This window comes from Agelaius tricolor, unplaced genomic scaffold (assembly GCF_023055355.1).
Source record: "Agelaius tricolor isolate 1412-34295 unplaced genomic scaffold, bAgeTri1.0.p SCAF_7, whole genome shotgun sequence".
In the NCBI taxonomy this organism is placed as follows: Eukaryota; Metazoa; Chordata; class Aves; order Passeriformes; family Icteridae; genus Agelaius; species Agelaius tricolor.
In genome coordinates this window covers 8,800,062-8,822,992 of record NW_027269267.1, presented here as the reverse complement: position 1 = coordinate 8,822,992, position 22,931 = coordinate 8,800,062, and the positions used below count along the sequence as shown (strand labels likewise).

The following is a 22,931-nucleotide window of genomic DNA, read 5'->3' as shown; positions in this document are numbered from 1 at the left end:
GCCAGCACCACAAATGGCTGGTTTGTAAATTTTTATTCTGACGGCTTTCCCACATTTTTTGGAGAGGTTGTAAGCTGATTTCTGAAGGAGAAAGCTCTGTGTTGCTTAGCTGCAGTTTGTATGGGGTTTTTTTCTAGCTGTGGGAATGGAGCTGTGATACAGCACAGGGCAGAAACTCGTCCTGTGGCATGGTGGTGTGTGGTGGCAACCCTTTGCCTGGTGGGTCAGGTGGTTACAGATGTGAGGCAGTGGGGAGAAGGTGCTTCTTTGCATCCAGTGAGCTGTTCTGAACCGTCATGAAGGACTCCTGTGTGTTTCACATTGTTTATAAAATAAGAAAGTCTGTGTACGCAGCATGTTCCCCCAACAAGTGATTTTTTTGTCAGGCTTAAATATGAATTGCATTTGTATTTGTGGGACAGATGTGTATAGGTGAAGGCTTTTAGTAGGAGCATTAAATGAGGCTGCACAGATTTCATGGGAGCTGTAGGACCGTAATGGGGAGACACAGTTCATTCAAATTTCATGCTGCGTAGCTTGTTCCTTTCCAAATAGGTTTTGTTTAATGTAACTTGTTATTTTGATGGCTTCTTCTCCTCCCCCTCACCATACTTCCCAACTTCTTTCTGTAAATGTATCAACATGGTAAAAAAAAATTCCATAAACAGAGATAACAGGCTTTTTGTGTGCTCATATGTATTGTTATTCATAGAACACATTAAATGCCTAAGGTTACCGCTATTGGTCCTTAAGGGATGTAGTAATAAAAATTCAACAGCCATTTTTTTCCTAATCAGAATTCTATACTGACTGCATCTGGTTTGGAACTAGCAGATTAAAAAAAAAAGTTGATAAAAGCTCTGCTCTGCTTGTTAGCTATTTTTATTTTTTCCTTTTGGGTATCATAAAATGCTTGCATAGAAATCTGAGTTAGAGCCTGTCTTGTTTTTAAGAGAAAATGAATTTTGAATTAGAATTCTAAGTGAATTTTTTATAGGAGAGAGAAACCTTGAAGCACCCCTCAGTACCTTGTATTTGTCTAGTACTTAAGTAACCTTTGGTCTTAAAACATGTGTATAATTAATATTTCACTGTAGCCTTCTAAATATATTTTGTTACCAAATTAACTGCCTGCCTCAATGTGTTCTGGGAGGGAGCTTTAAGGGGGCATGCACTCATCCTTTAAAGTTATATGGCTGAGGAAAATGGGTTTTCTCTTCCATGCAAAACTTGTTGTTGCCCCAAATAGGCACCGTAGCAAAGTGATTATTTTCTGATCCCAGGCCCTGTGAGACACTTGGCACCAAATGAGTGCTTTGTGTGTGCTGTCCTGCTGGAATGGGGTTTTCTTGCTGTCATAAAAGCATGTGAGTAGAGTTTCCATTTAGATAACATTCCAAGGTGGGTCACTGATCTGAAGAGCATCTTCCAAAATTTGTGGGGACTACACTAGGTTCTTAGAACTTGGCCTGTCTTTGGCTATGTGACAAAATCAGAGCTAAGGTACCTGCTTAGCTCTGTAGTGGTAGTTTGGTTTGCTGAGTGTTTGTTGCCTTGAAAATAGACCTGTGCCTGCTGGTGTGATCCCTTGGAAGTTAGCAGGGGGCAGGAGAGAGGTGAGGCAGGTGAGTGTTGCTGGCTCTGAGGCCACAGCAGGGCTGTGATTTTAAAAAAGGTACAGTTCCTCTTCTTTAGCCAGTTCCTCTGGGAATGTGGTGTCACTGGTGGAGGTCAGGGGGTCTGGAGATGGCCCCATGAAGGGTGATGGGCTCAGTGCCCCTCTGGCATGGGAGGTGTGGGAAGTCCTGGTGGGTGCTTTGAAGTGCCTCCCCATTTTCATCTTCTCAGAATTCCCCCAAAAGGAGTCACTTGTGGGTGCTGGGAGTGGCTCTGCTGTTGGGACAGACAGCTCCCACTGTGGCAGGAGGGTGGAGGGGGCATTTCCCTGCCATTCCAGGGCTCACAGAGCTGTTTTCCAGGAAATGACTGAGACAAAGAGCGAGTGTGGCAGCCTGCTTGGGAACACAGATTTATGGCTCAACTCCTGACCCGTCCTCAAATGCAGCCATCTGAGCTCTGCATTACAATGTGGGATTAAATCTGTGTGTCCCTTTGAGTTACTAGTGGTATTACTCATCTCCCCTATATGTGTCCAGCTGGGTTGCTGAAATAACTGGTTTTCTCCCCAAATCTTCTTTCCAGTGTTTCTGCATTGGTTCCTGCATGTTTCCGGTCTTTTTAATACCTCTTACCATGCCTGTATTTCTTTTCTTTTAATTCTTTTAAAATATATGTTAGCAGATGGTTTTAGAGGAAATATTTTGGGAAATTTTTAGCTTTCCCATGTGGCTTAGATTGCTCAATCTCTTGGTGGTTCCATTTGATTGCAAAGTCAACATTGCTATACTTTTAGAAAGTGTTATTACTCATATGTAGTTACCTGAAATCCCAAAAAACCCCAAGCTCTCAAAAATGCCCAGTATCCCCCCATCATGACAGATTTGAAGTGCTCCATTGTTCAGCACAAACCTCATGCAGTTGCCTCCTGAAGTCAGTTGTTCCCTGTTCTGTTCTCATAATGATACACACGAAAGATTAAAGATAATGGTGTTTTCTAGTAAGCATAGCCCAAGGTGAATTCTGTTGGCTAAATAAATAACTGGATTTTTAAAAACAACATCAAAAAAGGCTAGATGGTGTTTGAAACCATAACTCCAGTCAGCTTTGTAAATTCCTTCTTGGGACGTGTACACAGCTTGGCTCAGTTTAGTGGGGTTTTGATTGGGATTTTTCACATTCTGAAAATTGTGTGGTTTTGGTACAAATTAGCATTTTACACCTCATTTAATGGAATAATTGATTTTGCTGTTGGCTAAATCCTCCTTCTTTCCTGTTTGTGGAGCTGTGCTTGCATCTCAGCAAGTGCCACCCCTTGACCTTGGAGTTTGCATCAGGACCGTTCTGTGGCTTGAGGACGGTGACATTTTCACATTAATGGGTCGGTTTGGACTGGTGAAGGGGATAGTGGGGGACTTGGAAGTTGTTTCAGCTCTGTTTGGGAAGGCACAGGATGCATTCATAACCCAGCAGAGGCAGGAACCCTTTTTTTCCACAAGGAAGGGCAGGAGGCTGTGGGGGAGTGCCACTGTTTGTGTAGTAAACATTTGGCTGTTTAGTGTTCCCTCCTGCTCTGAGCAACCTGTTGTGTGCTAAACAGGGTAAATATAAATTCTAGGGAAAGGTGCTGGGGAGGCCTTGTTAGCACTTTTCCATGAAAACAGCAGTAGAGTCCTTGGATGCTGCCTCATTCCAGCCTTGCTTGTCAAGGAAACGGAGGCAATTATCGTAGGTAAACCAAGGGAATTTAAAATGGATCCAATAATCTGATTTTATCTCTGATTCTGTGACTATTTATCAATTCCCTGTGCTGTCAGGGAGGGAAATTAGGTTACCTGGTACTGTTAGTTGTCTCCATCTCTGGATTTTTATCATCATTTCTTCTGTTGGTGCAACTGTCCTACAAATTTACGTGCCAGTGAGTTAATAGATGAGTATCTAGAAAGGCTCTTTGTGCATGTGAGCTTGCAGAAGCATCTCCTTCAATCTTTCACATGCTGTTTAAACCCAGTGATGCTTGTTAGAGAGATGCTGGCTTTGCTGTAGTGCTGAGTCCCTTCTGCAGCCACCAAATTTGCACTTTTCAGCCCTGCTGATCTCAGTGCCTTGCAAACCTCGGGACTGAATCTTTAAAATAAAGTACAGGACTCAGAAGTGACTGTGGGCAGCAGATGACAGACATTGTGCAGCCATTTTTATTTTGCATGATGTTACTTCTTTAGGCTCATTTCTATTAATTAGCATTTAATCATCTCTCAGAGATGAGAGATGGGCAGAGCAGGCTTCTTTCCATCTTAGCTCTCTCTCATGGTGGTGGGCAGATGGTTGAAATGTTCTGTCTCTATCACAGTTCTGGGTTAGCAGAGGGAAGCATTTGAATTTCCCTTGCACTAAAGGGACTCTGAAGCATGGCACACTTGTGTCTTACTGGATTATCATTACTTCATAGCTGAGCTGGTTCTTTGAGCTCTGGGAGGAGGACACAGGATTTTTAGGAGCTACTGTAATGAAAGAGTGGAAGTTAATGTTGTTAATATCAATTTTGCTGTAATTTCCCCGTAGTGTTTTGCAAGATGTTTTCCAGATGTGCTTTTTTCATCTCTGTGTTTCTGGGGACAATACTAAAATCTTTACAAGAAGCAAGCAGCCCCCCTTCCCTCTCTGTTTCTTGCTTTTCCCATCTCCCTAAATTGTAATGAGTTCAGTTGGTGGCTGGCCACAGTGTGATGCTGGCAGTGACCCTCTCCCAAAAACCAGGCAGGATTCACCACATTCACCAACAGCCTGGGCTGAGCAGAAGGTTGAAATTTTGCCATCATTTATTATTGGGAGATATTTGCTGAGAGCTTTGTGGGAAGGTTGGATTTGGTTTGGGCTGAGTGTGGATTTGGATGGATCAAACTGAATTTTTTTTTTGTTATTATGTTCAAAGAGAGTCTTTTTCAAGAGTTTAATTGCTAGGAGAATGTGATGGGGTGAGTAATGACGCGATGGACTTAATCTGCAGAAGCCTCTGGATCTTGGGAGCAGAGCTAAGGAAAAGGGTGGCATGCTTGTAAGGTTCTGCAGAGAAATCAGAGAGGAGAAAAGAGAGTGAAACCCTGTAAATATCATAGGAAGAGGAGCACTTACATTTCCCTTTAAAGTGGGAAGAGAAGGAAGCCCCTGCTGTCTGACCCACATAACCACTCAGTGCCTTAATGCCTCTGAACAGAAAGGATCAGCTCAGACCTGCTGCTGCCACGGGATTGGAGCTGCCAGGGAAGCTGACAAGTTCCTCAGGCTCTTGTTCCTGACTGGATTATGGGCACTGCTTCAGAGAATGCAGGAACAGGAACAGCAAATTGCACCAGCAAAGCTCATCTGCAGCTCAGCACACAGGAAACTCTGCCTGCAAGGACCTGAGTACATCTCCTGCAGCTGAGGATTCAGCTAGGCCATGCTGATTTCGTCATTTGATAAGTTGTAAAAACATTTGTCATTTGGATGGAGTTTCTCATGGGTTGGCCTCCATCTGGAAGCAACTTTGAAGTGTTTGGAGAATTCCTTTTAGCAGTTTTTGGCAAAAGAATATGAAAAATTGCTCATTTTTGTATGTTTCTGAAAGTAAATGGGAGCTATATCAAAACCTGACATTTTTGATGGAGGTAGTCTTCTCAATTATATAAACTTAGTGATTTGGGAAATTCTAGAAAAAAAAAAGAATTTTTCAAATAAATGAGAATTTCCTGAATATGCCAGGTAGCACTGAAATTCTTTCTTAATTTTTTTGTATCTGGACTTGAAACTGAGGCCAGTTTGTGGCATCACAGGGTGGGTCATGGCATCAGTGTGGCATCAGTCCAGTTGGGCAGCACCAAGGCTTCAAAAGTTGTGTCTGGGGCTTGGAGCCCAGCCACAGGTGAAAGTCTGTGGCAGAGATGGGGACCTGGGGTCTGCAGGCCCCTGTAGCCTGCAAGGATTTGCACCTGGATATCCCCCTGGAGTGGGATGTTTGTCCATGCTTGAAGATAATACAAAAGTGCATGGCAGTGTGCAGCTTGCTTGGACTGTAAAGATACTCTGCTGTGACCTCAGCCAAAGAAAAGGTGGAGGACATTGTAAACAGATTATGGAAACACATCCAAGACAATCCCAAAAGCTATTTGAGGAGAATTGCTGCAGATTTCCAGCAACGGAGAGCCCATGATTTTTGTTGTCTTCCCTAATAGTTTCCTGCCCAAAACATTTTTATTACACCTTGCTGTGGCCTCCCCTGCATTAAAAGACAGTCAACACACCAGAAATGTGTCACACAAGTTGTGCCTTTCATTCTTGGAGAATAGGTTAAGATAGAAGAGAAGGCACTTTCCAGGTATGCATTAACAGAAGAGGTAGAAACTCAATCCTCCTGTTTCACTTCAATAGTACTTAACATCTAACTGGCTCTAATTAGGCTTGGAATGGGAAGATAATTAAGAGCATGTCTGTTTCCCTTTGAAAACAAAGAAAGGAAACAAATGCAGATAGGTTACCCTCAGTACCTTGATGGCTGCATCTTATGGCTGGGTTCATTTTCACTGGTGCAGCTGCCCTGTGCTGGATGTAGCATTTATTGCTCTGTGGTGTGCACTGACTGCAGACTGAGCATGATTCAATTTACCTGCAAAATAATGTCTTAGAGGAAATAAGCAGCTGATATTATTGCATGTCTTTGAGAATTTTTTTTTTCAAATTTCCTCTGTTTTCAGGTCAGTGATGCTATGCCAGAGCTCCTTTCTTTGTCTAGCTGAATCTTTGAGTCAGTTAAAGCTGATCCAGTGTGCAGTTTCTTGTAAATGTTGAGGTCAGCTTGAGTGCCACCTGGAACTGAGTTCCTCTTTCCAGTATACTTCAGGAAAACTGCTGAGTTAAATTGAGTGGGTTCAAATAATCTAGAGGCTTAAATTGATCTCTCTTGTCCCTGAATAACCTATAGGCCATCTGTGCATCGCCTTCATGGTTTGTTTTTTTTTCTGTGCAAGTGTGACCTAAAACCTCCTGAAGAAAGAACCAGAACCTCAAGATGTTGGAGAGCTGAGTTTCAGGAATGTTTCCCTCTTATTTCCTGGATCATACAAGCCAGCCCTGGGTATATTCCTTGATTCCTGTTCTCACAAAACAGGAGCTGATGCAAAGGGATTGAATCAAGATTTTCCAACAGAAGGTCACACCATTTAAAAATAAAAAAATGTAGTTCACAGAGATGACCTTACAGGTTTATTTCTGTCATGGCAGCTTGGACTGGGGACACATAAGAGCCTTTCTAGGAGGCAGTGTGACCTTGCTGCAGTTACTGAATATGTGCAGGATGTCTGGGCAGCTTTCAGAGCACTTGTGCAAAACTCTCACTGACAGGATGGGGCAACTGCTGGTTTTGCCCATGGCCTTGTGGATAAATAGTTCCTTATGGAAAAATAACCACTCCTTTCTAAACCTTTCCCTGTTGGTCTCCAAAGTGATGCTTTTATTGGGCATCCTCCCAGCATGGAAAGGGCAGCTCAGTGCCCTCTGTGCCTGCTCAGCACTGACCTCATCCCCCCTCAGCTGTGTGTAGTGGCATTCTCACCAGAGAGATGTGCAAGGCAGGGCCACTGGTCCTTGTCCCATCCAAGGTGGTCCCTGCCACAGCCAGGGGACAGCCAGCAGCCTCCTGGCCAGCACAGGAGCACTGCCAGGCAGGTGTGGGTGGGCTTTGTACTCACCAGTGAAATTACAAACTGCAGGAGATGTGCAGGACCAGCCAGTGTGGTCATAAACAGTATTTCGTCCAGAACTTGTGTAATTTTCAACAGAAACCAGCAACAAAAATAAAGCCTCCCACTCCCAGGACTTCTGTGTTTTGTAAGCAGCAGCTTTGTGACAAGATGGTTGTGCTCAATATAGGTATGTCTGTGGTAGAGAGAATTTTCAGCTCATGGAATTATCAGAATGATATGGAAAATTTGCCTGAGTTTCTGTGAGCTGGCATGATAGGCATGTAATACTCTTTAACACAAAACAAAGTTGTCCCTGTTGTACAGAAACCTGAGCATGCTGCACCATAGCTATTTTTTAGCAGAAGTATCAGATTGAACATGTTCCCTTCCCTCCTGCTCACTGACCTCAAATTGCTGGGGGACCAGACAGGATTAATCCCTGTGCCATGAAGACTATCCAGTATTAAAGCAAGGAGCTTGGTTGTTTCCTAGAGCAATGCAATCCCCAAATGATAAAGAATATAACTGAACCACAACCACTTAGTTGATTTCTATCCTTAATTTCACCTAATTTCCAGTGTCATAGCAGGTATTAGACCAAAATTAATTCCTATTTTTTCCAGCACTATTGAATATGAAAAATATTTAAGAGTGAAGACCTCTAAATCTGAAGGATATAGAGAAGAATTTCATGCTAAGTTTTAGCTCTTAGGCAATCAATCAAGTTATTAATTATATAAGAATAAGAGCCACCTCATCAGTGAGGAGCAAACAATTACCCAGTTTTTCTTCTGGTACCATTAACCAGCTTATCAGTTGTTTACCAAGCTCAAGTCTGTGTGGCACTAAAATTTCCCTTTTGGAAACATATTTGCTCTACATCATATGTTAGTGCAATACTGGTAAGCAAAAGAATATGGAATGAAAATACATTTTGAGAAGAATTACATCAGCTCTGGTTGATGGGCACATGTGGGTGGACTCAGCTTGGTCCATATGAAAGGTGTAAAATGTCTTACAACATCATCTTTCCCTGCTTAAATTCAGTGGGAAACAAACATGACCAAACTGTCTTATGCAGCCAGGCAATGGTTTTTGAAACTCACCTGTGCTTAATATTCATGTTCAGTGAAACAGGAAGTCACTCTGGCTTGGATTCCTCAGAATTCCCACAGACATGTGTGTGCATGGGAGGGTTTATCATTCGTGTGCTGGATATCTCAGCAGGATAAACCTTCTTCCCCTTCCTCTGCCAAGTTAAATTCTGCCTCTGGTCTCTAGACTCCCTTTGGTTACCCTGTGATTTTGCAGCACAGCATCATTTCACAAGAAGATGTGTGATCCTCTGGTGTGGTGATGCCACTGAATTCAGATGGACCCTAAAATTGTGTTTAAAATTTCACAGCTTCTATGAAAACAAAACCTAAACTAAGAGAATACAAGAGCAAAAGAGTTATCTCTGTGTGGATGAGATGGAGTAGTGTGTGACCACCTGAGTCAGCTGGTGGATGAATAAATGCTGAGTATTATGGCTGGCATCAGAGGGCATGGCAGAGTGCATGTTATTTGGATTAAATTCAGGAAAAAACTGGACCCTGGCTGCACCTGTATGTTGATAAGATGGGATTTTTTAAATGTTGATAGCTGTATGTTATATTTTCTCTATTCTTGAGAAGCATTGTGCAATTACTTAGAGCAACACTAAACCTTTGGATTTATTTACCAGTGGTAATACCTAGAAAAAAAAAATGTATGAAAAATGTATTTTTTCATACAGTTGGTATGTCCATTTGATAAGACAGAGCCACTGCTACAAGTCAGGCAATATGTCTAGGATGTGGCCCAGCTGTGAGTTGGTTCTTTTAAGTCCCTAACTATAATAATTATTATGTTGTAGCATTCACTTTGACATATTACTTCAATTGCAGGAGTAGAAAGCTGAAATAATAATTAGGGTCACCTGATGTTGCTTGTAGAGTATGGGAATGCTTCTGAGAAGTTTAATGAATTCTCCTTGTGAAGACAGATTATGATGGAGCAGCTGGCTGTATCTGAGCTATGAAATTCATACACCATGATGCTTCTTTATTCTGAAGCTGCATAGACAATGCTCTGAAAAAACCTTTTAAGCTGCCCAGCATCTTGGGAGAGGGAGTGGAGCTGCTGCTGCATGAGAGTAACCCCAAGGTGAGTGGGCTTCCACAGCTGGGAATTATCCATGCAAATTTCCTGACTTCACAGGAAAACCCTTTTGTGGGAAAAAAAAAATATTCCTGCCATGCAGGGCATAGGTGGGGGATAGTTTTTCTTCAGGGAAAGAGCTGCACATTTCTGTAGATGGATATCCACCTTTATTTTGGAAGATATTTGACTGGGCCACAAGCATGTTGACACAGCTCCCCATGGAGAGGAGACTTGGTGTACCTGCTTAAGAATGTCCTCCTCCTCTTGGTGCTGAGTGATCTCTTATCTCCATGCTGTGTTCCAAGGGTGGCAGCCAGGATCAGCTTTTAGTGGTGACCTCCAGAACAGGGTGGTTTGTTTGCTTTTACCCTGCTGTGGACATGAAGACCCAGAGGAAGATTTTGCTAATGTGGAGTTCTGTATGACCAATATACAGAATTTTGTCATTTGTGGGTTCTGCCAGGTCTTGTGAGTGGGATTGTCAAGTGCTTCTAGGAACTGGACTGACTTACTGGCTCAAGAAGGGTTTCTCTCTAGTTTACTCATGCAGTGGATATTTTGACAGCTACAAAGAGTTATTACCAGTTTTGTTTGAGAAATTGTAATGAGGTAGCTAAAAAGAGCACTCTGTGTGGGGATGCAGCTCTCAGGACTCTGCTTTAGCACAGGGAGGGACCCTAGCACCTACAGGGGCAGAGGCTGTGCTGGGAAGGACAGTGGGAGCTTTCCAAGCTGTCATTTAAGGCTAGAACATGTTCTAAGGAAAAGGGTATCAGGTAACTTACTGCTTGGAGGAAACTTTTAATTTGGAGATTTCTTCAAGTAGAAGGGAGTTTGTTCATGCTGAGAGCCTATTCTGTAGCTTGTGCTTTCTCCCACACCCCTTTCTGGAAGAAATTAATGCTGGCTGCTCTTGGTTTTGTGTCAGAGTTAAATTAAGGCTTTTCACTAGCCTGGATTAAGGTGTATTTTGGTGTTTGGTGGGTGTAGGCGGTGACAACTCATGGAAAGATGTGATCATTCATCCTAGCATGCATCTTGCATCTGAGTGGGTGAATGACAGGCTGGTTTTCTTCTGATGGCCCTGTGCATTTCTATCTAAAACCCCTGTAATGCCCAGCTGGTCAGACTGGGAGCAGAGCAGAATGCCTTAAAGCAGTCACTGTTTTGTTCTTGCCCTCTCCTATGGCTTGGGGAACAAGAGGGCAAAGGGCTCAGCAGGGACTCAGCAGAAGGTAATTAATTTCTCTGGCATTCCTGGACCATGCTGCTTTCAGGCAGAGAGAATTTTCAGGTTAGCCACAGCATGATTTCTGTTTCCCACTTCTCCTTCCCCCTGAGTGGGTATCATGTAGGGACAGAGATTGCTCTGTGGCTTAGCTCATGCTTTTGTTTTCTTTTATCGCCTTATGTGGTGCAGTTTAAATTACACTTTTCAAATGGTAAATTGCTTGGGAAAGACTTCTTAATGCCAGTTCTCCTGGCAGTTTATTTCATACTTTTCATGCAAGTTGTACCAATCAGTGTCTGGTGGGGCTGCCTGCTAAGCAGGACCAGATGGCCCATGCTAGTGAGGACAGGAAGGATCACAGGGGTAGGAGCCAGTGTTATCTAAATATGTGTTTTGGATTGCATCATGAATGCTTCCCAGGAGGAAGCACAGCTGGCACTGGAATTGCAGAGATCTGATTTTTGGTATTCTCTATTTGCAGTCTTGGCATATGTGAAAATCAAGTTCATGTTGGGCCAGATCAATAATATTGAAATTCTTCTTGGATAAAATCAGTTTGCTTGCTAGTTTTCTTTCTGTCTTTTTGCTTATCCTGTAATCAAATGTACTGTGTGATAGAAAATACACAGAAGAGAGCAGCCAGGTCCATGATGTAATCTTGCTTCCATGTGTGCTCTACCACAGGATGGCCTGAAAATGGAGTAACCAATGCATAACTGCAGGAAGAAAACCAGAATTAATCATAGGTGGTTTGACCACTATTTCCCCCTCTGGCACTAAAATACTTGAGTACCCTGCTAGGCAAAGCGCCAAAGAGGAGAGGGGGATGTGTCAGAAAGTGGCTGCCTTGCAGAGCTCATGTTCTGGGCAAATTTCTTTTTCTTCCTAATGCTGGGCTGGCAGCATCCCCTATGCTTCGACCTGGTTTTCATCTGTAGCAGTGGGCACATCTCCAAGGGGGCAGGGAAAAAGCATGAATGAAGAAAGCTGTGATCTTAAACACAGTCTGTGGAGGCCAAATTTGATTCTGCTAAGGCTTAGCCACAGCCACCTTTGCTTTGTGTAATGTATTATATTGGATGTTTGTCCAGGTGCCAGCAGGAAAAGGCCAAGAGATCCCAGACATGGCCACGTGATTGAGATTTGGCACATCAGGCCTTTCAGAGGGCTCTTGGAGTATGTACTGGTATCTGTCTTCTCTTGAGACTAAGACACAACATGAATAAAAATGTGAGAAACTTCTTACTGAAAAATTCACTATCAGAAAGTTATGGGAAATTCATTACTTTGTGATTTTTTTGGGATTTTTGGGGGGGGGTGGTTGGTTTTTTTAGTTTTTTGTTGTTGTTGTTGGTTGGTTTTTTGGGGTTTTTTGTTGGTTTTTTGGTGGGGTTTTTTTGGTTTTTTTTTTTTTGGTTGGTTGGTTGGGTTTTTTTGTTTGTCTTTGTTGGGGTTTTTTTTGGGGTTTTTTTGGTTTTTTTGGTTTTTTTTTGTTCGGGTTTTTTTTTTGTTGTTGTTGTTTTTTGCTGTCCTATAAACTTTCAGTTTAGAAGATAACATTTCATTTGGTTCTGACATTTAAATCCTTTCCCTTCCCCTGCATGGACAGAGGCTGAGCAGTCCTTGCTTTGAATAAGGCAACAAGAGCTTGTGTCAGTCCTGGGATGGTGTAATCACAGAACCACAGAATGGTTTGGGTTGGAAGGAACCTGAAAGATCCTGTGCTTCCAATTCCCTGCCAAGGGCAGGGATGCCACCTGCCACACCAGATTGCTCAAAACTCCACCCAGCCCTGGCCTTGAACTCTGCCAGGGCTGGGGCGGCCACATTCTCTGGGCAAATTCTTCCAGTGCCTCACCACCCTCTGCCTTCTATTCTCACCAGCAGAATAATAACCTGTGGTAGATAAAACACATTACAACTGCCCAGAGAATGATGTGGAAGATAACCTAAGGCAGTCCTGTCAGGATGTGCCCTTATCCTTGGGCAGCTGAGCACGGGGAAGACCCTTCTTGTCAGCCTGGCCTGGAAGGATTTGTCTCACAACTTCCCCTATGAATTTTGCACTTTCCTAGTGCTACATCACTGTGTTTACCATGGTTCCTGCTGCCTTGGTGTGTGTCTTTTGAGCATAAGCAGAAAATGTTGGCAATGTGTCAGGAAAAAATCCATGAGGAATGCCTCTAAAATGCCCTGGGAGGGAAGAGGAAACCGAGTAAGGTGGTGACAATTCCTGCTCTCCCCCTGGCCCATGTACACCAACTTGCTTGGGTTTAGGGTAAAGCCAGATTCTGCATTCACTTAAAAGCTTTTTCACCAACAACTTTGTGTGTGGAGAGAGGACTAGAAACACATGGCTGGTCACTCAAGGGAAGGAAAGGTAAGTTTTTCCCCACTTTCTCCAGGAGACATGGAATATATGGAATATATGGCTGTGCAGAATGGTCAAATGCATTTCCCCTTGATGGAGGTGGCAGCTGGGTATTCCCTGGTTCTCCTGTTCCCTGTTAGCTCTGGAGTGGAGCCCCATGGCATTCCTCCTGGAGAACAGCAAAGGAGGGAGCACCTGCTTTTAGATACAAGCTGCTGAAGGGATCAAAGTATTTACTGATAACTCTCCCTTGCACTTCCCTCCCTTAAGCTCTGCTCTTGAGAAATAGCTCATTAATTTGTTAGTGGCTTGATGAGAAAGGAGGGGGTGGAAAGCCACTAAAAATGGCCTTGGTCCAGGTCAGGTCTCTCTGTAGCAGGAGGAACCTGCTCTTTCCCCCCTTGTTCCAGTGGGGAGATGAGGAGCTGGATGGTGAGGAAGGTCCTTCCCCTGTTATTCCACAGACTGGTTTGGGCTGCTATATATAACATTTCTTCTTGGTGGACATGACAAGCTACCAAAGAAATGATGTAAGGGCTGTAGAACTTACACATATTCCAAAGTTAACTGCCACATTCCTCCCAAAACTTCACACTGGAGTTTAAATGTGGAACTTTCCTCTCCTTTTCAAAGATCTGTGTGTATATCACAAGTAACAGGCAAAAAGATCTTTATCATAATACTTTGACCTGATAAATCAGTCTTGCAGACAGATAGAAGTTGGCAGGTTCCTTTTGAATGGGTTTGGCAGGCACTGCTGGAGGAAAAGGCAGTTCAGCACCTCCTTAGGAAGGAGAATATCCTTGTCATAACACCATCCATTGCTGGCCTTGTCTCTGACTCACAGCAACAATGAAACATCAGTTTTTTACCTGACTTTGAAACTGGCAAGAAAACCACAGGAGGACTGTAAAATGGAAGTGTTTGTACTTGGTTCCTGTTGTAGGAAGATGTGGATTTTCACTTTACATATTTCAAATTGGTCAGAGGAAGTGAGGAGGCCTGTAGAGACAGGAGATTTTATTATGCTTTTTGTTACATCAAACAATATGTGAAAGATGATTCATACAGAAAAGTTGGAAGAATTTAGGTAACTTAATCTGGTGATGTAGGTATTTGAACAAAGAAAAATTCTAGCATTGTTTGTTTTGGAACTCTCTTTATGAAGGGACATAGTTGCTCACAAATATCCCACTACTGAAGTTTTTATAGGTCTTTGATCCTGACATAGCTGCCAGTGTTCCTACATGTTCCTACAGCACACCTGGTTGCACTTTTGAGGCTCCCAGCTTTAGGAGTAGAAGACAAATGGTGAACACTTTGTCTTGAAACACTTAATGATAAAATGGTATTTGTGTATATGCCTGACCTAAATACTAACACCAGGAATAGTGTTCAACATCCTGGATGTAATCCCAAAGTTCAGAGCTCACTCTGCTTCTGATGCTTCCAGCAGAAGCATTTATCCCATTTTCAATGCTTCTCTCTGGCTAACCAGCAGATTCCCTCTGATTTTATGGCCTGCTCCACAGGGAATGCCTCATCCTAAACAACATGAGCTCTTGCACTTCCCCTTTTCCTTTTTTAAAAAAAAAAAACCTGATGAAATCATCTCTCTCTCTCTTTTTGTTATTCCTTCCCTCCTCCCCCCAGTTTAAAGGTTTACCTTATGTTTTTGGGTTGGTTCAGAAAAACTTGCCTCCCTCTTTGAGCTCTCTCCATCTAAAGCTCTTCCCAGCTTGTCAGAAGTCCAGATGCTGGGACTTTTAGGCTGTGGTACAGTCTGGGGATCCAAGCCCTCACTTGCAGGCTGTTTTCTCTGTGCTTTTGTCCTTGTTCAGCATTTTGGGAGGGATCTGCCTCTTGGGAATTGCTAAAACAAGAGAAGGGGCTGCTGCACTGCAGTGGCAGGGGATCCAGCTGTGGGGCATGGAGGGTTTACATCAGTGCTGAGGAGCACAACCACACTAAACCATCCTGTGCCAGCTGTGTCTGGGATTTTAATGCCCTCCCAATGAGGCTGCAGTTATTTACTGTGAGTGCTCAGTGTGGCAGACTGCCCTGCCCTCAGCAGCACCTGTGCCCTGAGCAGCATTGCACACCCTGCACACCCACTGCTGTGCCCTTCAGCTGTGCTGGTTTGAGCTTTTTCCTATCTCCAGCAGTGTGCAGGGAAAAAAAGAAGAAGAAAAAAAAAAAAGGAAAAAAGGCTGCATTCCATTTTAAAAAAGGAGGGGAAGGAGTGAGGAGAGGTGAAAAAATAGAAAATAAAGGTGTGCAGGAGCACACACTTTTAAAATAGAAAATAAAAGGGAGGTGCAGAAGCATACACCCTGGTGCACTGTGTGCTGACACAGGGGGGAATGGCATCAGCTGAGGCACCAGCACACCCAGAGCTGTCAGCAGTGCAAACTGGGCTGCACCCCTGACACCTCTGTGCATGCTGGTGCCTCACCCCTCATGTGCTGCACACCTAACCCCCTGGACAGCACAGTCTCCTGTGCAGAGCTGAGTGAGCTCTCACTTGCTGTGGGGTTGTTGGCAGCAGCACCCAGGTATCCCCAGGGGTGCTGCTGTGGGCAGGCTGCCTGTGGTGTGGCTCACACTGTGCTTGAGTGGGGTCCAAGTGCCTCCCCCTGTGCCCAGGCAGGGCAAAGCTCATTTTGGAAACAGGTGGAGTCCAGGGGTGCCCTGAGTGCTCCTGTGCTGTCCTCCAGCAGCAGGCAGTGAATGCTGCTGGCCTCGGGGTGCCAGGGGGCTCTGGTGGGGCAGCACCCCTTGCTTACCCCCAGAGCAAGGCTGCATTGGGCATCCCTGCCCCTCAACCCCCAATGCATTGCCAGAGTTTCTCTAAGGCAATAATAGCATGGAATGCCTTTGGGGTAGGAATTCCTCCTGTCTTTCCTTTGGGCTTTTCTTCCTTCACCTGCCAGCAGTGAGGGTGGGTGCTGCTGCTGGTGGCTGCCTGTTTCCAGCTGTGTGAAATGTGGCTGTGCAAGGATGCCAAAGCAGAAAAGGTGGGCTAACAGAAAGAGAGAGAAGGAAGTGTGGAGAAGTATGGAGAAGGAAGGCAGAAGTTAATGGAGAAGGGCAAAGGGAAACAGGTATTTGAGGCAACCAACCAGTCAGTTGTTGGCCAGTACAATAAGTGGCCAGCCAGAATAAATCAGGGAGGTGAAAGAGGAGATAAGGCTGGCCTGGCATTCTGGTTTATGGCCCTGTTCAATGCTTTCTGGGACATTTCACTTCTGTATCACTGGGTTTGGTGCTTCACTGTGGGGCCTATTCATGCCCCTCTCTGCTCCCTGTGCCTCTGAGTGAGGAGCTGCTGCCCCACTGACCCCACTCTTTGGTGGGGGAGGCAAAGGGGAAATGGTGTGGGAGCAGGATAGTTTGGGAGACCTGTGCATCTCAGGGGTTGTGTTGGGATAGAAGGACCCTGGGAAATGGGCAGGGGAGGACATCCCTGTGCTTCTTTTCAACTTGCCATCATGGCATAAAACCCCTTTATCTGCAGGTTAGTCTCTGCAGCAGCACCAGAGGGGCTGGTGGGAGGGAAGGCAGCGTGGCACTGACAGCAGGGAGGGAAACTTCCAGTTGTGTGGGTGCAAAACTCCCTCATCAGTCCCTTCCCCAAACAGCTTTGTCGTGTTGTCCCTCTTGGTGGCATCACGATTCACAGAGTTTTCACCAACAAACCAGCGGTGCCAATGGCATTGGCCATGAGCGTTGTCACCACAAGGACACCTGTGCCTTGAATCCAGCCCCACGCCTTTGGAAATGCCTGTGAGACTGCATTTTAAAGCTTTTTGTGCAGGAAAAAGGAGTGCATATCAAGGGTACTTAGGAGACATCTCTGGCTGGAAGAACTTCTGTCACCTTCTGTGGGACTTGTCACAAAGCCAGCTACAGCAACATCTTTGTCATCAGCCACATTGCTGTTAATGAGAGTGAGCACTGAACCCCCCAACGAGCCAAGCCCTTCACTGGCTGCACCCCATGTGTCTGTCCCATCTGCTGGAGGTGTTTGTGCAGTGGGGCTGGGCCTTCAGTGCAATCCTAAAGCCAAGGGGTTCCACATGCCCAGTGAGCTGGGCAGGACAGCAAGCTTCAAGGGTCTTACTTTCCATTCCTGTCAAAATTCCATTTTCTCCCACTTCCTTTTCTTCTATTGAATGAAAAAGCCAGTATCACTAATGATCCTATTTTTAAATGTAAGTTTCAGAAATTCATGAGCTGCCTGGGTGGGACAGAGCATCTCTTTTGTTTACAACTGCAAATCATTTGATCTTTGCCAGACCATGCATGTTGTGGAGTTCCTTAAAGAGACTTTTCTGGTGACATTAAAGGACAGAATATGTCGAGACACCCAACAATAGTGAAGTTGAGCTTACGGTGGGCAAGTCTGTTCTGAGAAAAGAGGACTTCTTCAGAGCATTTGTACTAATGAACTTTCTTTGTGCTCTGCTTGTTTGTCTGCTTTGTTCTCTTAAACGATGATGCATTTCTGGATAATTTCCTCTGCTGGTGAGCTACCCCCATCAAGTTGAAAGTTGTCTATTTTTAAAATGCCAGCTGCCTCTCGGATAAAAAAGCCAGTGCTGATGTACCCTTGCTTGCAATGCATTATTCAAAGTCCTTTTTAGACTCTCTCAAATAAAGAGCTTCATTAATATTTCAGCGGTCGCTGTGATTCTCTCCAAGGGGGCTCCATTCCTTTTTCTCACTTGACACCCCTGTCTTTCTCTGTGCAGTGAAGATGATTGGATTTCCAGTTACCTTTGGTAGAGTGAACTCATCATTTTCTGCAGGAAGTGGACCTTAAAAGAAAATCTGACCTTGAGATTGGTGCTAAGCAGATACCTGGCATACCCAGGGTCTTATCACAGCCCTCAGCAATGGGAGAGGTTTGGGAGTGGAGGGGCTGTTTTGTGCACCAAACTGTTGTGCACCATCATTCTGATCATTCCAGCTGGCTTTGCTAGCTGAGATGGGAGGTAGGGAGGGGGATTGGAAAAGGAGAATCACAACAGGTTGGATTTCTAGACATAAAGATTTGCTTAATGAGGTTTTCTTATGTAAATATTAACTGCATTTGCACTGATTTCAAAACAACACTAAGGGTTATTTTCTTTTTTTCTTGCTGTTAGGTACAGACCCTGTGATAAAGCTGAGGTTTTGAGAAAGAACACAGTGATTTCCACACTTGAGGTACTGGTGGAAAATCAGTAGCAGGCAGATCTGGGAAAAGTGGGTTTAGCTCTAAAGAAGAAAGGCTGAGACAAAAAGTATCAACCATTCTGAACTCACTGCAATATGAGCAGTTTTCCTAATTTATAGGGTTCTTACATCTTTCCTTATGATGCCACAAATAAAGATTCCTTTGGCTTGATTGTGCATGACAGGTTTTGGTGCTGGGAGATGGAGATCAAGTGATACAGAGCTGCATAGTAATTTTAAGAGGTAGTTTCTCAATACATCAAGCAATTAAGTGTCTGGAGAGAAGACAAGCATTCAAAACTGCTGCTCAGCCATGAAACAAGAGCAGGAGAGAGAGAATGGCTGCTAGAAATCATTGCTGCATCCCCTGAGTGCACGAGAGCTGCAGGCTGGGGTCTCCCCTGTGAGTGGAGGAAGGGCTGATGAAGAGGTAGAGCTGAGTAGGGTGGAGACCATCAGTCATCAAAGAAATTAAAGAACCACAAGCATAGAGGGGATTCACACTGTGGATACCTGGACATTGTGTTGGCTGCCTACAGCATGCCTGGTTTGCATGTCAGGCAGCTCTTGCACTGTCAGGCCTCTTGTCAGGACACTGTGCAAGGGGAATCCTGTGGCTTTGCTTGCAAAATACTAAAAATGCTGTGAGCTGCAGTTGCTGAGCATCCAGAAACTTAAACTCTGCTTTGCTGTTGAAGAAAATGACTATGACCAGGCTGGTTAAGAATAGCTTGATTTTTCTGCCCTGAATCAGCAGTAAAGTGATATTCTGGACAAGAAATAAGTCTTCAGTTTGGGGGGGTTTTGTGTTTGGGTTTTTTTCTGTGGGTGGTGCTGTGCTTCAAAATATGGTCTGTGTTTAGCTACCTTATTCAGTATGAAATTAAATTTCCTTTAGTTTCATGAGGTGAATGTTAGTGTCTAAAAGCTGCAATTCTGCTTTCCCAAAATGTGCAGAAGTGTTTCTTGTTCATTTAGGACCCAAATAACAGCTGCTGTTCCCAGAAAATAAAGATTCCCCCCCCCCCCCCCCCCCCCCCCCAGACACACTTCACTGGAATCATTCATGACTTTTCTGGTGTAATTTCCTTAACATTTTTTAAAGGATCTTGGCTCACAGGCTGTTCAGAAGGTACAGGAGAGCACATTTCAGGGTGCCAGGGGGATGGAGGGGAGGCCAAAGCAACACTGGAATATTTTGACCAAAATGTTGTGTCTTGCTGGGAAAGGGCTGAGGACGGGGCCTATTGGCAGTGATTCGCCATCAGTGTGTGGTTCATGGTTACTTTCCCGTCTTTGCTTGTACATCTGAAATGATTTTAAATTGCCACAGATAATTCTGGGCAGAATTATCCAGATCTGGGCAGCACAAAGAATACCTCCTTGTTCTTGTGCCCATTAGTCTAATGGGAGTGAGGAGTGAAACTCTTTGCCAGGCTTTGCAAATGTACCTCTGGGCCTATTTATTTGGTGTCCTGTGGAGTCTTTACCTACCATGGGTGTCTTCTGCTGATGAAGGGACAGCTCTCTACCATGGATGGGGCTGTTGGGGTCCACCCCGGCAGCAGCTCCGGGGGCAGCCAGGGTGAGCAGAGCCACTATGGGGCCAGGCAGGTTTGTGTGCTGTCCCTGTGTGCTGTGTCCCTGTTTGCTGTGTCCCTGTGTGCTGTGTGTGCTGTGTCCCTGTGTCCCATATCACTGTGTCCCATGTCCCTGTGTGTCCTGTCCCTGTGTGCTGTGTCCCTGTGTGTGTGCCGTGTCCCGTATGCCATGTCCTGTGTCTTGTGTGCTGTGTCCTGTGTGCCACGTCCCTGTGTGCCGTGTCCCTGTATCCTGGTTCAGGGCAAATTTTGGAGAGGACCCCCAAAGGGGCTCTTCTAGGAAAAGAGAATCAATTGGCAAGATTCAATGGGCAATTTCTCCCTCCCCGCAACTGGTCCGGGAGAAAATACCTCCTTGGAGAAAAGTGGAAAAAATCTGTTCATTAAACAATAAAACCTAAACAATATGAAACAATAAAACCCCTTGCTGCTCCAAAAGAGATGACAAACTCAGAAAGTCCCTCCCTGGGCTGCAGCTGAGCTCACTCAGTCTCTGCTCAGTCCCTCCGGTGCTGGAAATGCCGCGGCCCAGGCCCGGCCTGGTGGGCCACAGGTGGAGCTGCCGGTGCTCTGCTGGGTGTTCAGGCCAGAGCAGGTTAAACAGGGCAAAGAAAAGGGAAAAAGGAAAACCCCACAGTCCAGGGAACTTCTTTGCCTCAGCTAGCTAAAACTAACCAAAACAAAGGAGAGCTCTGTCCTGCTGTCTGTCCATCCACAGACAACACAGTCAGGAGCAGGACTGTGGAGGAGTGAGTGCAGGGTCTGAAAACAAACTGCAGCTTCTCCTCTCCTCCCTTCACTCTCTGGAACAAGTCTGAAAGGTGCAAAACTTATTATTCAGCGTAAACAGAATGAGAAGATTGGGGCTGAAAGCATCATATAGTCAGCCTAGGACACCCTGTCACCACGCCCGCAGCGGATCATCCCGTCATGCGCTCCTGGGCTGACCTTAATCCTCCTAATGCGGGATCGCCCTCCCAGAGAGGGACAATAACAACCCCAGTGTCCCTGCTGGTGGTAACAGGGTAATAGAGGGACAATAACAACCCCAGAGGGACAATAACAACTCCAAAGGGACAATAACAACCCCAGTGTCCCCTCCGGTGGTAACAGGGTAAGAGAGTTACAATAACAGCCCCGGTGTCCCCGCTGGTGGTAACAGGGCAAGAGAGGGACAATAAACAACCCCAGAGGGACAATAAACAACCCCAGAGGGACAATAACCAACCCCGGTGTCCCCGCCGGTGGTAACAGGGCAAGAGAGGGACAATAAACAACCCCAGAGGGACAATAAACAACCCCAGAGGGACAATAACCAACCCTGGTGTCCCTGCCAGTGGTTATTCCATAAGCAAGCCCACAGCTCCGGGGAGGAAGTGTTCACAGGGCACTGAGATGCAGAGGATGGAAAGAGTGCCCTGGGGAAAACCAGGAGAGATGGGATTGCTTCCTCTGTTCCCTGTTGCAGCCAGGAGAGATGGGATTGCTTCCTCTGTTCCCTGTTGCTGTGTTGTAATATGGCAATGCTTAACGTGAGCAAAAAAGATGTTTTAAGCAAGTAATGAACGAATATATTCTACTAGCATTATAAAACGTGAAGTAGTTAATAAATGACACGGTTACAAAGGTTTATTTTTAGTGGGACCGAGAGGGAGGATTGTGGGAATCCTCAAAATCAGAGGGTTTTGGGAAAGCTGCAAAAGGCAGGCCTCAGAGACAGCAGAACTGTGGTTAGAGCTAAGCAGTAGCCATGAGATTGGTCAATAGAAAAGTTAGAAGTAGAAAGTGAAGACAAACAGAACAATAGTCTGTGTATTAACACTTCAATAGAATGACTCCCTAAGCTAAAGAAAAGTATAGCAAGATATTATGAAGTTCTAAGCTTAGTAATGGAGCTCTGTGTATTGTATCTTAAGGCTTACAAGCAGGTATTGTATTCAAAATAAGCAAACATTGTTTTAACCAAAGGTACGTGTGCTTATAGTGCTTGGATAGAGCTACTGTCAATGTGCTTTTACTTTGTGTCATTGGTCAAAAGACTTTTAAAGTAAGTTGTAACATAAAGTTCTTTGTCTGCTGCTGTGGATGTGAGCTGATGGCATCTTCCCATTGTCATAACCATGTAATGAGACTGATGCTGGAAAATAAAACAGCTCCAGGCACATTCCCAGCAGTCCTGTCCTGTCTGTGATTTGTACATGGACCCCCAGCCAGCACTACCTACTGTGTGTCCATCAGGGCTTCTGCAATTAGCACTGCCTGCTGGGAAGTTCCGTCTTCTAAGGTTGCTTTTCTTGGCCAAGACACCTTTTCCCCCTTCCAACAGGGCTCCCCCAAGTACCTGGACTGGCTGCTGTTTGCTCTTTTAAATCTCTGGAGATCTCTGCTTCTTTTCCCTGTCCCAGGAAGGGGGGAAGAATCTCTTCCCTTTGTGTCCTGGCCCTGCTACCACTGCCTTTCCTTCAGCAAACTGTTAATTACAATTAAATGCCTGTTACAGGCCCTGTATAAATAATAGGTGACTTGCTTCTGCAAGGGCTGCAGAAGGGTCCCAGCCCAGGGGACCTGTCTGAATGGTGTCTGGAACTGATGCTCCCATCTGGTTGTTAAACACTGACACTCATTATTTTACCCAAATGGTGGCTGCTGGAGAAATTTGGGCCGTTGTGTTCAAGGACTGACTGATGTGAGAGCAGATGCTCAAAGAGAAAAATGGGTCCTTGGGCCTGCCTGACCTTGCAGATGGCTTATCTTGGGAGACAGGAGCCAAATCTCTTGCAAAAGCCCTTTACATTTGCTAATGGTAAATCTTTTTTCCAGTGTGGGAAGCAAGGCCTGTGTGCAGGAGTGGGAAACGACAGTGACAAAAAAGGAGAGCAGGAGTCCAAATTGGGCAGGTTTTTAATCCAGTGTCTTAGGGGATCAAGTTAGCACATAAAAATGCCTTTTTATAGCTTCAGCCACTTCTTTTAGTTGTGTGTTTTCTGGAA

The 22,931-nt window shown here is 44.9% G+C and overlaps 1 protein-coding gene across 1 annotated transcript in view; it reads left to right on the top strand.

Annotated features, from left to right (window-relative positions):
* The window catches only part of TSPAN7 (tetraspanin 7), a 91,716-nt gene that overhangs the window by 2,752 nt on the left and 66,033 nt on the right, over window positions 1-22,931 (top strand). The window lies entirely within an intron of this gene.